This window comes from Schistocerca cancellata, chromosome 2, assembly GCF_023864275.1.
Source record: "Schistocerca cancellata isolate TAMUIC-IGC-003103 chromosome 2, iqSchCanc2.1, whole genome shotgun sequence".
Classification (NCBI taxonomy): domain Eukaryota; kingdom Metazoa; phylum Arthropoda; class Insecta; order Orthoptera; family Acrididae; genus Schistocerca; species Schistocerca cancellata.
In genome coordinates this window covers 19,913,894-19,927,107 of record NC_064627.1, presented here as the reverse complement: position 1 = coordinate 19,927,107, position 13,214 = coordinate 19,913,894, and the positions used below count along the sequence as shown (strand labels likewise).

The following is a 13,214-nucleotide window of genomic DNA, read 5'->3' as shown; positions in this document are numbered from 1 at the left end:
TCACCTGACCAAAAGTCTTGTTCCTCCTGCCACCGAACTTCACTAATTCCCACTATATCTAACTTTAACCTATCCATCTCCTGTTTTAAATTTTCTGACGTACCTGGCCGATTAAGTGATCTGACATTCCACGCTCCGATCCGTAGAACGCCAGTTTTCTTTCTCCTGATAACGACGTCCTCTTGAGTAGTCCCCGCCCGGAGATCCGAATGGGGGACTATTTTACCTCCGGAATATTTTACCCAAGAGGACGCCATCATCATTTAATCATACAGTAGAGCTGCATGTCCTCGGGAAAAATTACGGCTGTAGTTTGCCCTTGCTTTCAGCCGTTCGCAGTACCAGCACAGCAAGGCCGTTTTGATTAGTGTTGCAAGGCCAGATCAGTCAATCATCCAGACTGTTGCCCCTGCAACTACTGAAAAGGCTGCTGCCCCTCTTCAGGAACCACACGTTTGGCTGGCCTCTCAACAGATACCCCTCCGTTGTGGTTGCACCTACGGTACGGCCATCTGTATCGCTGAGGCACGCAAGCCTCCCCACCAACGGCAAGGTCCATGGTTCATGGGGGGAGGATGCACGATATGCAGATCTAAGAATTATACGTGTACGTGAACAGAGTGCAGGTTGAACCAAACTTCGCCGTTCTCGCAACACCGTGACGGCGTAACAACGCTGTCCTTCTGAAAAGCGTCAGAAGCACGGGACCTCTGCACAGGGCGCTGCTGTACTCCCCACGGCGGTCACCTGGGGTGGTTCGCAGCCGCGACTCATCGTCGAACACCGTGCGGCGCCGTTCGTCAGCCGTCCCCGTGCTTTCCCGACACGCAGCACCCCAAAGCAGCCTTTCGTGTTGTGGTCGTAACGGCAGCCGACGCACCGGTCGGTAACGTCCCACTGCGGCCGCTGCCGGTCGCCCAGCAACGGCGCGGGACGGCGCAGAACCTTGCAGGCAATCCACTACCCGTTCTCGGATGGCAGGTGCAGGTATGTTTGGGTTAACACAGGCTCGGTGCACAACATGGTGATCCTGCAACCGTACCGACGAGTAAGCCCGCACTCGAGATCCCATGCAGTGCAACATTTGACCACCAGCACTGTCTGAACGCCGAAAACATCTGGATAACGCACGATCCGACCAGCTGGCGAAATGGCGAGCCACGGTGTGACTCCTTTCAGGGTCTGTGAAATCCTAACGGCGCTGCCTCAGGCGAGTATGTACACTCCTGGAAATGGAAAAAAGAACACATTGACACCGGTGTGTCAGACCCACCATACTTGCTCCGGACACTGCGAGAGGGCTGTACAAGCAATGATCACACGCACGGCACAGCGGACACACCAGGAACCACGGTGTTGGCCGTCGAATGGCGCTAGCTGCGCAGCATTTGTGCACCGCCGCCGTCAGTGTCAGCCAGTTTGCCGTGGCATACGGAGCTCCATCGCAGTCTTTAACACTGGTAGCATGCCGCGACAGCGTGGACATGAACCGTATGTGCAGTTGACGGACTTTGAGCGAGGGCGTATAGTGGGCATGCGGGAGGCCGGGTGGACGTACCGCCGAATTGCTCAACACGTGGGGCGTGAGGTCTCCACAGTACATCGATGTTGTCGCCAGTGGTCGGCGGAAGGTGCACGTGCCCGTCGACCTGGGACCGGATCGCAGCGACTCACGGATGCACGCCAAAACCGTAGGATCCTACGCAGTGCCGTAGGGGACCGCACCGCCACTTCCCAGCAAATTAGGGACACTGTTGCTCCTGGGGTATCGGCGAGGTCCATTCGCAACCGTCTCCATGAAGCTGGGCTACGGTCCCGCACACCGTTAGGCCGTCTTCCGCTCACGCCCCAACATCGTGCAGCCCGCCTCCAGTGGTGTCGCGACAGGCGTGAATGGAGGGACGAATGGAGACGTGTCGTCTTCAGCGATGAGAGTCGCTTCTGCCTTGGTGCCAATGATGGTCGTATGCGTGTTTGGCGCCGTGCAGGTGAGCGCCACAATCAGCACTGCATACGACCGAGGCACACAGGGCCAACACCCGGCATCATGGTGTGGGGAGCGATCTCCTACACTGGCCGTACACCACTGGTGATCGTCGAGGGGACACTGAATAGTGCACGGTACATCCAAACCGTCATCGAACACATCGTTCTACCATTCCTAGACCGGCAAGGGAACTTGCTGTTCCAACAGGACAATGCACGTCCGCATGTATCCTGTGCCACCCAACGTGCTCTAGAAGGTGTAAGTCAACTACCCTGGCCAGCAAGATCTCCGGATCTGTCCCCCATTGAGCATGTTTGGGACTGGATGAAGCGTCGTCTCACGCAGTCTGGACGTCCAGCACGAACGATGGTCCAACTGAGGCGCCAGGTGGAAATGGCATGGCAAGCCGTTCCACAGGACTACATCCAGCATCTCTACGATCGTCTCCATTGGAGAATAGCAGCCTGCATTGCTGCGAAAGGTGGATATACACTGTACTAGTGCCGACATTGTGCATGCTCTGTTGCCTGTGTCTATGTGCCTGTGGTTCTGTCAGTGTGATCATGTGATGTATCTGACCCCAGGAATGTGTCAATAAAGTTTCCCCTTCCTGGGACAATGAATTCACAGTGTTCTTATTTGAATTTCCAGGAGTGTATCTTTTTCATGAACTTCACTTATAACCCAACAACTGATGATATTGACGCCGTTATAGATCCTGCCAGGCCTGGTAACAACACTAATGCCCTCTCTGGCCCATTCTACCTATCACATAGAATTACAACTCTGTTCAGTTACATACCCATAGTTGCTGTGTACCTGTAGGAAGTCAGTATTGACATTCGTCCGTGTGTTGTGGTTGTTCACTTCTTTTGTCAGGCAGTTTACTTATGCGAATTGAATTTGTTTCTCAGTTGAATGTTGAATGCTTGATTGAAGCTTGTAGGCCCATCATACTAACGGACTGACCCGACAGGTATAATAAATCATTAGCTGTCTTCTTCTTTGATCATCACTTCATTAACATAGTCTGGAAGCAATCATTTAGAGTTTCAGTCTAGTAACGTCTTTCGTTTTCAGGAAATTACTTCTGGCTGAAACAGTTGATTTATAGGCTGATGCAAAGTGTCGGATATACGAGAGGTGTAGCACATGGAACCACAGCTGACAACTCAAGTAAAATCAGCTTAACGGTGCAGTTGACATCATGAGACATGTAAAAGGCAGTGAATGCATTAATTTGGAGATACAGTAAGCCACGTTTCGGGTACCCACGCTTTTGGTCGCAACCAAATTCTCTCACAGCTGGTGTCCGAAACATCCAGCGGTCGGCTGCCACACCTGCTGCCAGCAGGTCTCGCAACACCCCACTCACGTGACAGACTCATGTAGGCCTAGCTGGTTCCTAATGGGGACGTAGAGGTCTCTCTTCAGCGACGCAGCTGTGGTAATTGAGCGTAAGTTTGTACTAGATTGGAGAGCCAAACAAGGAAACAATTTTCGGGATATATATAAAATTCCGTATGTATTCTCTGTATTTTAATCAAAGGTGCACAAATCAGGTGCAAGGAAATCATAATCCTAGCATCACAGACAAACATGTCAAGGTGTTTCGTGACAGTGGACTTGCAGTCGACAGCCAGGTCCAGGTCACCGCAGTGTTACGCCCTGCGTGGCGATATGGGCGGCGCCGAGGGACGCGGTGTGGTCTCCGAAGGCGGCGGAGGTGGCGGGGGCGGTGGGGGCGGCGGCGGGTGCTCGTAAGGAGGCGGCGGGTCCGGCCAGGGCGGCGGCTGCTGCGGCTGCGGTATCCGCCAGGCTGGCGGCTGCGCGGCCTGGGGGCGGAGGTGGGGGTGGACGGCGACGAGCTGCAGCTGCGCCGGCTGGTGGGCGGCGGCCGGGGGGCGGCGCACCAGCCACACGCCCGCCGGCCACACCACCGCCGGCACGTAGCCCACCGCCACTGCGGACACAGCGGAGACAGGCGGCGAATGTCTCTACACGATGTACACTGAGCAGAGCACGTCATTAACTGTTTTGCTTTTATTGAATCGCCGTAGAGAATTGCTTAGTAAGGAAGTGATGGTGGATTTGTCCACCAATTACAGCATACATTTTCATTTTCCAAGAACCACTAACTGCCTGTCCATGTGTCTACTGTTAAAAGTACAGTTGCTCACGGTACTATCTATCTCTAGAAAATAAGAATTTTAAGAGCTGATATGTTATCTGCGGTAACAAAAACTTAAACAAAAAAAAATTAATAAATTAATTCGAATAAAAAATGACTGGTTCGAGACTCAACAATATTCACTTTCTTAACAACGTAATTCAGTACATTATCGTCGTACCTTTTAAGCTTTGTGCACTTGCCGATTACATTTTTTGGCAGTTTCGTCCACTGGTACGAAAGTACATGCTGTAGCAAAAGACAACGTTAGTTTCACTGTCTCTACACTTGTCCTAAAAATAGAATTATCCTCGGATCTTCCTCACTGCCAAAGGTGACGTACTCAGTCTAAAAGTGGCCAGGTAATGATTACGAAAGGAGTAGATAATAGCTCTTAAAGTCAGCAGACAGTGACTAGAAGATAAATCGAACAACGGCTCTAACAGTGACCAGGCGATGATTACAAAATAAGGAAGGAGAGGCACACAGCCATCAGTCGCAATTCCATTACATTTAACTAAGCTTGTATATCTAGATTCCGGCTGTAAGTAGTCTTCTTCATTGCATTTGAGCTAGTAAGTGTCACCATACGCTCTCACTGATGTACGGGCACGCCCAAACACCAGTAACATCGTATGGCGACATGTACTGCCTCGAGCTCGTTGGATTGTAACTCGAATGAAACAATGTACAGTCGCTGTCCACAGCAGTTCCTTACAGAATCTGAGTTGATCATAAAATAATGCAAACAAAAGCTCTTGAGTGCGAATGATACATGAAGCTCAGGTATGCACTGTCATTCAATCTGCAGTTCTAACTCGTTACCCACAGCAACCTACATTATCAGTTCAGTAGAGCTGATTTAAACACCCGCCACTGCAGGACAGAAATTCAATTTCTTTAGCTATAATCCAAAAGCAGTGCAAGGGTGATCAGTCACACGTATTAGTACGACACATACCACCATGTTCAAAGTTGCTCTACAGAAGTGGCCAAGAATTTGCAGATATGAGAATGCTCTCACCTTGGTACCACGCAGCCGCGCAGCAACATCAGGCGTTAAGCACGCTGTATTCTGTAATGCCAGCTTCAGCCAGCCCGGACACGACACCAAGTCACAGACTCTACGCCGCTACCACTGTGGTTACGTCGGCAGTATGCTGACTTCGGCGATAATACTACCTGTAAAATCCACGTCAGATATTTTCATTGTACTAGGGTCGTCTCCACTGTTAGTGATTACTGAACTGTCGTCACACACTCGACCACCGCTGACAGGTCAAGTGCAATTTCGTGGCACGCCCGCCAATCTCCTGGCTCTGTGTATGTGCTTTGTATTACTTAGTGGTTGGCCAAGTGACGGAAACCAGAGACAGCTCTCTGACAGTGTGCTGTGGTGGATGCAATTGATTGGCCCCGTGATAGAAATGGCTAATTTTCCTTTGGTTATGATTCCCTTCCAAGCAAAAATGAGTTGTGTGAAATTATGGCTGAATGGGATACGGAGAGCCAGTGGGGCGTTCAGAATCGGAAAATGCAAAAAAAAAAAAAAAAAAAAAAAAACACTAAAAGATGGCAGGTCGTTTCGACCCGCCTTTCTTGCTCTTCATTTAATCAATCTTTGTGATGATCGTACACTCTCTGGTCAATGAGACTATGAGAGAGGGTTGACAGCGGTGTAATGTTGAATTTAGTCGTAGCATGCAGTTACTTGAAGTGAAGAGCAATAGAATGTATGGTCTACAGTATCATTACACAGATCCACATTTTATAATGATTTGCATTATAATCTGCTGTGTTTCTTTTTTTTTAATTGTGTCACTGACGTGGTGGCTCTGTCTCATAAAAGTTATTGAAAGACAGAGGTTCACAGAGATACCCAGTGCTTACCAACCTGGGAGACACTTCGTATAAGTTGGCGACCCTGTCACGGTCTAACATTTTTCGGTACTTTTGCTACGAAGTGAAGCCATTATTGTTGAATGAATCTTGCGTAGAAGTCATTCTGTCAGGATTGAGTTTTTCTTAATAAATTTAATTTTTTGACTGATAATTTTCCAATTAATTACCATTCAATTTCATACGATAGGATTATGAACCTTTAGTTTTGTAATAACTGTAATGGCTAGTGCGAATTTACTAACCCACGTATTTCTTTCGTTAGGTGAATAATTTTGTGTGTGATGCCCTGTGGTTTTCTGCACCATGTATTGCATTGTTTACAGTGCTGGTACCAGCATTCTTCTTTTGGAGAGCATATTTTTTGCAAGTGTGTCATTCTACTGGAGCGATTATGGATCAAAGCCCGATATTTCGCGTCATGTTCGCTTGTAAAAATATCCAACCACATCTGAGCCAGTTCAAAGGAAACTCGTAGGAAGTCAATGATCTATGTCCTACGAAATGCGCACAATGCAACTAGACTGGTCATAGTGCACCATGTAACCACGCAAAACAGGATGTTTGCAGCAAATACCAACAGTAGGACACACTGCCTGTCAATGCGATTGTAGTGCATGGATGTGTATGAGGAGAAGAAAGTAATGAGGATAATAAGATAAGATTGTAGTTGTGCAAAATTAAAGAAAGTTTTGTCATAATTTTATTGTTGTGATATTTTGTTGCAAGGAAAGAAAACTATTTTATACCGGCAAAAATCACTTGCAGAAGAGACACCATCAGTGGTCGTAGGGAAGCTGAGCGAGAGTCAAAAAATTATATGTGTGAACCAACAGGTGTGAAGAAAAATTCGGAACACGACGGCAGTAACTATAAGAGGAATTTCGGAAAGTGGATCTCTATTTTGTTATGTACCGCATTTTTTTGCATTAAACTGGTCTGTGGGTATATCACCTACACAGTTTATAATTTTAGTGCTCCGACATGTCATCTGCGAGGCTTACTTGTATGCAGTGGGGTACCATTTTCTCCAACAGGTGCACCAGCAGGAGGCACAGTAAGCCAACTGGTCTGAGGCAAAGGGTCGGATAGCACAAACCATATACAGAATCCAGGTATTGGTTGACACACCTACGCGAGATTGGACAGGAGGAGAGATTGTCTGGAACAAAAGGTATCGAGCCCAGAGAAGAGAGAAAGCATTGGCAGGAAGAAGGAATACAGTCAGAATGATAAAGAAAATAGCAGAGACCGTATACTCAAGACTGGGCGAAGCAAGGACGAGAAGGTAGTACCAGAGTGCAAGGAACTGTCAACGCATGTGATAAAAGTGAGGATGAAGGAGGAACAGGTTCAGACGATGTAGAAACACCAGGTAGCATCAAAAAGGCGACGGCAAGAAATAATGAGAGATCGGGTTCGTCAAGAGAGCACCTACATCAGGATTAGCAAAAGGAAACAGTATGGAAATCAATAGAAATTTTGGAATTTTTAAAACAAGTGGAGGAAAAATGACAGAGAGATAGTAAAGAAAGTAAAAAAAAATTTAAAGAACCAGAAGAGAAAAAACGGAAGTTCGAGAGAGACTAAAGAAGAGATATAGGCGATATCTAGGACCAAAAAAGGAAAATTTGGCAGATAGGAACTGAATCAAAACATATAGCAACTGGCGCGAAGGAAGACGCAAGGGCAGCTCGTACTGAAGCGCTAGGAGCAAGGAAGGAAACACTAGTCGCGAAAGAACGCGCGAGACAAGCCAAACAAGCAGTTTGCCGAAGGAAGAAGGCGCTACCTACAGTACAGAAGCACGGGAAGAAAAGTGAAATAGAAACGCAGCAACAAATATCGTAAAATTCGGAGAGTATAAGTCACCTGGAGCAGCAGCATGAAGAAGTAATGGAAGTACGGGAGAATCACCTATGAATAAGTTAGAGACGTGAAAGGGAAGCAAGATCGAGTGAAACGCATTGAACGTCGTTCCACGAAAAGACTTTTGGAGGACAGCCATAGCAGAAAACGAATGAGACAAGAAGAGTGTACCGAAAGAACGCTGTCAGATAAAACGGCACCTGTGAATAGCACAGAATTTCCATTGTGTCGTGCGGCCGTTGCGTGCCCGCTACAACTAAACGCAAAGCGAGTCACGAGCCACGACTGTGAATCCGAGATGTCCCATAACTGTGCACCACTGTGGAGACGTGTATGATACATTATCGGGAAAGTAGCGCAGAAATTTGTAGTGACATCTGGTGTTCACCATAGAGAATGAATCCGTATTTCAGAAGCAACGGAACGAATGATGGAAAACAACGAAATATGAGGGCTTCGGCCACAAATATTTCTGAAATTACAGTGAAATCCAGACCATTATCTGCATACAGGGGTTGATAAATAACAACGGGGAGAGTTCGAAAAGTATGCCCTGACCGGGATTCGAACCCAGAATCTTCCGCTTACATGGCAATCACTTTATCCACTGAGCAATCGACGACACTGAGGACAGTGCGACTGCAGGGGCTTATCTCTGGCACGCTCCCCGTGAGACCCACACTTCCAACTTACTGTCCACACACTACATTTGCAGTGCCTCTGCCCACTATGCTCACTACTCGCGGAAGTCAATCTACCGATTCCCGTAAGAGTTTGAGCAATGTGAATGCATCCGCACTGAAGAATATCATTGGTCGGTTAGCCTTACCAATATGAAGATGGTACCTGTTCTTTCGGACGTGTCCGACGGCTGAAGAAACCAGTATAGAAACTGTAACAGTACTGGCTAGCGCAAAGCCTCCAAAAATGTAACTGGTTGAGCGGAGCACCATAAAACGCCTGAATGCGGATGACAGTTTTCTAATTCTGCTCGCTGACAACGGAAATGAGACAGTTGTTTTGAATGTGACCGATAATTACAGTAAGTTTAACGACCTACTAGATCCGCAGACGTTTAGGAAACTTAGGTAACATCCACTGACGAAGTTCTTACCCTTTTAAGCGGTTGATAAACAAATCTTCTATCGAACAGAGTGCAGAGAAAAATCTCTTTAATTCAGCAGCGGTTCGACTAAGACTTAATGAGTCGCGGAGGTGCACAAAGAACATGGCGAATGCCGTTGTTTCGCCCACCTATTCGACTGCCAAGTTCTTGAAAATTTGGTTACAACCGTAAGTGGGCCGAAGAAGCCTCTACATCACGAATTCGGCAAATTTTATCAGTAAATTAAATGGCATAGTGGTCTAGCCGGAGGCACATTAGTTGGTTTTGATATGGTATCGCTGTTTACTATCGTTACATTCAATGAGAAGTTCTAACAGTTAAATCGGACTTTTTCCTCCCGTTATTGCAGAACTGTTTTAATTTTTCTTCACGAACCCTTATTCAAATGGAACGATTAGTCCTATGAGCGTACGAAAGACGTGGCTATGGAAGCCCCGTAAGGCTGTTGATAACGAATTTCTTTACGGAAATATCCGAGGAGCAGGCATTGGAAACAGCTAGAAAAAAAAAAAAAAAAAAGAACCCTGAATATTTGGTTTGGTTCCGCTACGTCGATGATTCAATCGTTTGTTTGGTCGTTTTCGCAAGCATCTCAACAGGATTAATCCGAAGATTCCATTTACGATGGAGGAGGTAGGCGAATGATTATATTTTCTTGTTGTGTTAGTTTTCAAGAGAGAAGATGACCCACCCACGGCAAAAGAGAGACATCACAAATGACTTCGGAGATAGAGCAAGGAAAATCTGCGAACCACAGCTGCTTGACGCTGAAGTAAAACACCTCGCCATTGTATTGCTCAAGAATGGTTATTCGTCCGCTGAAACAGCTTTACGACCGCTACGTAAAAATCATAGTGATACACAAGTGACTGTGAAATCGAAAGTGATCCTGCGTTTCATTAAGGTAATTATTGACCGCACAGAAAAACTTTTGAAAAATGGAACAGAGAGGGAATTTACATATCCACGCAAAAGATATAGGATCCCCTATAATTAGTCAAGGAAGCTCGAAAACCGCTGGAAAGATCAGGAAATTTGGGATTCCTTGTAGTTGTGCGGAGATGGACGTGGGTGCTACAAAAATAACAGTCAAAAAACGACTAGAAAGGCACTTCGGCAACTGTAGATGGGGCGATATTGACAGATCAACAGTTGCGCAATATGCTTTGCAGCCATGAGACCATCAATTTATTTTGATAGGACTCAAGTACTGACAGCCACAAGTGGATACCATGAAAGGTTGCACAGGGATCCCATAGAGATTGCTAAGTACCCCAGGAATTTCAGTAGGAAAGAGGAGGGCTTGGAATTTAATGACATTTGGATCATAGGGCTGAATAAAATGTGTACTAGTCTGCCACCATGGCTGATAGCGATAGCAGACGTCGGCAACCGACAACGACCAACTGCGCTCGGGTATTCAATGTATGCTACGTCACGCCGCTGTGCCGGAGTGAGGATAACCGCAAGTTTTCTGCAGCCAGTAACGAGCCAGGGTGTGCGTGAAGCACAAGCTACGATCTCCTTTGAAAACGTCTTCCACGCCTGGGGGCGAAACGTTGGGTTTTAATACGAAATCCATTAGACCACTGCATAATACCCAGAATATTTGATTAATTATAGAGGGAATAGAAAGGAAAGAAAAAGAAAAGAAAGAGACGCTTCATACAGGTACGAAACGAGGGTCACTACACTTTCAACCACCTAGTATCAAATGGTTTTCAATGTCATCCAACTACCCACTGCGGCCCCTCCTCCAGCTCCCTGTCTGTGCGTTTTTGGAAAGTGGATGACCCTGAAAAGTAGTTGAAAGTAGGAAGCTGAAAGAGCAATGACGTTCGCTTCGTACCCTTTTATAAAAATTATGATTTTATTGCATGACGTCAAACTGATGGACTTCCTCCTATTAAATTGCACTATGAGGCCTGCAAAAAGAAGCAAATGAAGTATATTTTCGTATTTATGTTTCTCTTAAAATCTCGCCACAAACAATGTGCAGTCACCATAGGTTAGCAACCTGGGGAGGGTGGTAAAGAAGTGGGAGTAAACATTCGTGGGTCTGTGGCAAGCAGAAACTCATCGGTCTCTTACAGCGTTACCAGGTGAGGATATATGAAGTGAATGAGACTAGATTTTACAAACTGCGCAGTCCAGATGAACAGAATTATTCAAACTCTGGCTTTTTCAGAGAACTATGAGATTAGTACTGGCGAAGCAGGACCATTGTTTAGGACTCTGGTTCTCAGTGAGTCGTAGTCAAATTCGATCCCTTGTAATGACGCGATGAATTCACGACACTCACACAAATGATTATTGTTTCCTTTCTCTCTCAATCGATTATATCATTTATTACAAGATATCTCAGTATATGCCATGAAACTAACAACCAGAGCCACCTTTTAATGGTGTGTACTAATTCTGTACGTTGTCTTCTGTATCGTTCTGCAGAACTATAATTTTATTTTTGGTCAAATGTTTGAACGGAACCAAATCAAGACTCTCCGGGAATTACCCAGTGAGATTCTTGTCCAAATTTTCGTAGCCAAATGAAGTGTCTGAAGTGGACAAATGGGGTATTAAATTGACACACGTAAGGTGCAGTTTTGGAGAAAAGCTATGTAAAAGAAGTGTCGGAAATTTGCCTTTTCAAGATCTATTTATTTTTCGCATAAAACGTGCTACACATATGTGTATTTAAAAAAATTGAATTTAAAAATCCGAAAATAAGGACAAAATTTTTCAAAATGGTTTGTCTAAAAGAGAAATATTAGAGAAACACTTGAGGCGCCTTTGAATGATGTTTGAAATCATATATTGCGGATGAGGTGCCAACTGAGAATTTATATCTGAGCGTTAGAATCTTAAAATTACTAGCGCACTAGACGATATTTGTCTGGTGAGTGATGTAACCCATGCAGTCTATTATTGCGTAGTTCTGATAGATTTCTGTCATCAATACTCTAAGGTACAAAATGAATTGCAATAGTTTTTCAGTTCGAAAAATTTTTCAGTAGAGAATCCTTCAAATATCACAAAACTGCTGTTGGTATCATTGTTCTTAAACACTCATTTTTCCTGATAAAAAACAGGGAATATAAGAAATAGAAGAAAATTTGTAACGTAAATCACAGAGCAGTTCCAGTCCAACTGCGAATTCTAAGTATTTTATGTGATCCTCCCACGCCACGAACGCACGAGCAATGTGGTTACTACAGTTCTTTGTTTATGGTGTTTGAGCTGAAAATTTTCGATATCTGAGAAATATTTGTTTGATGGATATTGTTCATAATACTCAATGCCACTGTGTGGCTATGGGATGTATCTTTAATCCGTAACAATGGATGTGAAAATACTTCAGTCATTGTTAAAACACTAAGAAATGTTTCATTATAGAACTGTACAAATAATAGAAAAAGGAATGCGTGTGGTCAAATGGCACTGAGCACTATGGGACTTAACATCTGTGGTCATGAGTCCCCTAGAACTTAGAACTACCTAAACCTAACTAACCTAAGGACATCACACACATCCATGCCCGAGGCAGAATTCGAACCTGCGACCGTAGCGGGTGCGCGGTTCCGGACGGAGCGCCTAGAACCACTAGACCACCGCGGCCGGCTTCGTGTGGTCAAGAAGTAGTGCATCTCTTCCCATTGGTGTTGAAAACATTGTTCGTACCCACTAAAGATTGTCCGATAGCAGTTGCAAACGGTTGCCGGAATTCACTCAGCGCTCTCCTTACATGAGTAATGTACGAGCGTTTCAGCTGCATAGGCACAACATCTCTTTTGGTAAAATGTTTTATTCAACTGCGTGGCTTTACATAGCAGTGGTATATCAGCTCACAAGAAACTGTATTTTGCCGCTTGACTCCATGTAGCAATCGTACCTGAAGCCCACACAAAAGCAAACTGCACGGCCTACGTGATCCACCAGAAGATTATTCTCAAGTTCTCTTTAATATTCAAAGTTAAACACTGTACTTTAAACTCTCAATCGGTATCTGACTTGCTCTTCGTGATTTACAGCATCATTCGAAGGTGCGTCAAATGTTGCCTTTGTTTTACTTCACTTTCAGACAAATTATTTCACAAAATATTTCACTGTCGTTTTTCTCAAAATTTTCTTTATTATTCTTCAGTGAAACATTTTCATTTGTTTTA

The 13,214-nt window shown here is 45.4% G+C and overlaps 1 long non-coding RNA gene across 1 annotated transcript in view; it reads right to left on the bottom strand.

Annotated features, from left to right (window-relative positions):
* Positions 1-3,819: 3,819 nt before the first annotated feature.
* Positions 3,820-13,214, bottom strand: part of LOC126143579 (uncharacterized) — a 55,838-nt gene continuing 46,443 nt past the window's right edge. The window contains exon 4 of the long non-coding RNA XR_007529749.1: positions 3,820-3,950. This is a non-coding gene — a long non-coding RNA (uncharacterized LOC126143579). The remainder of the gene's footprint in view (positions 3,951-13,214) is intronic.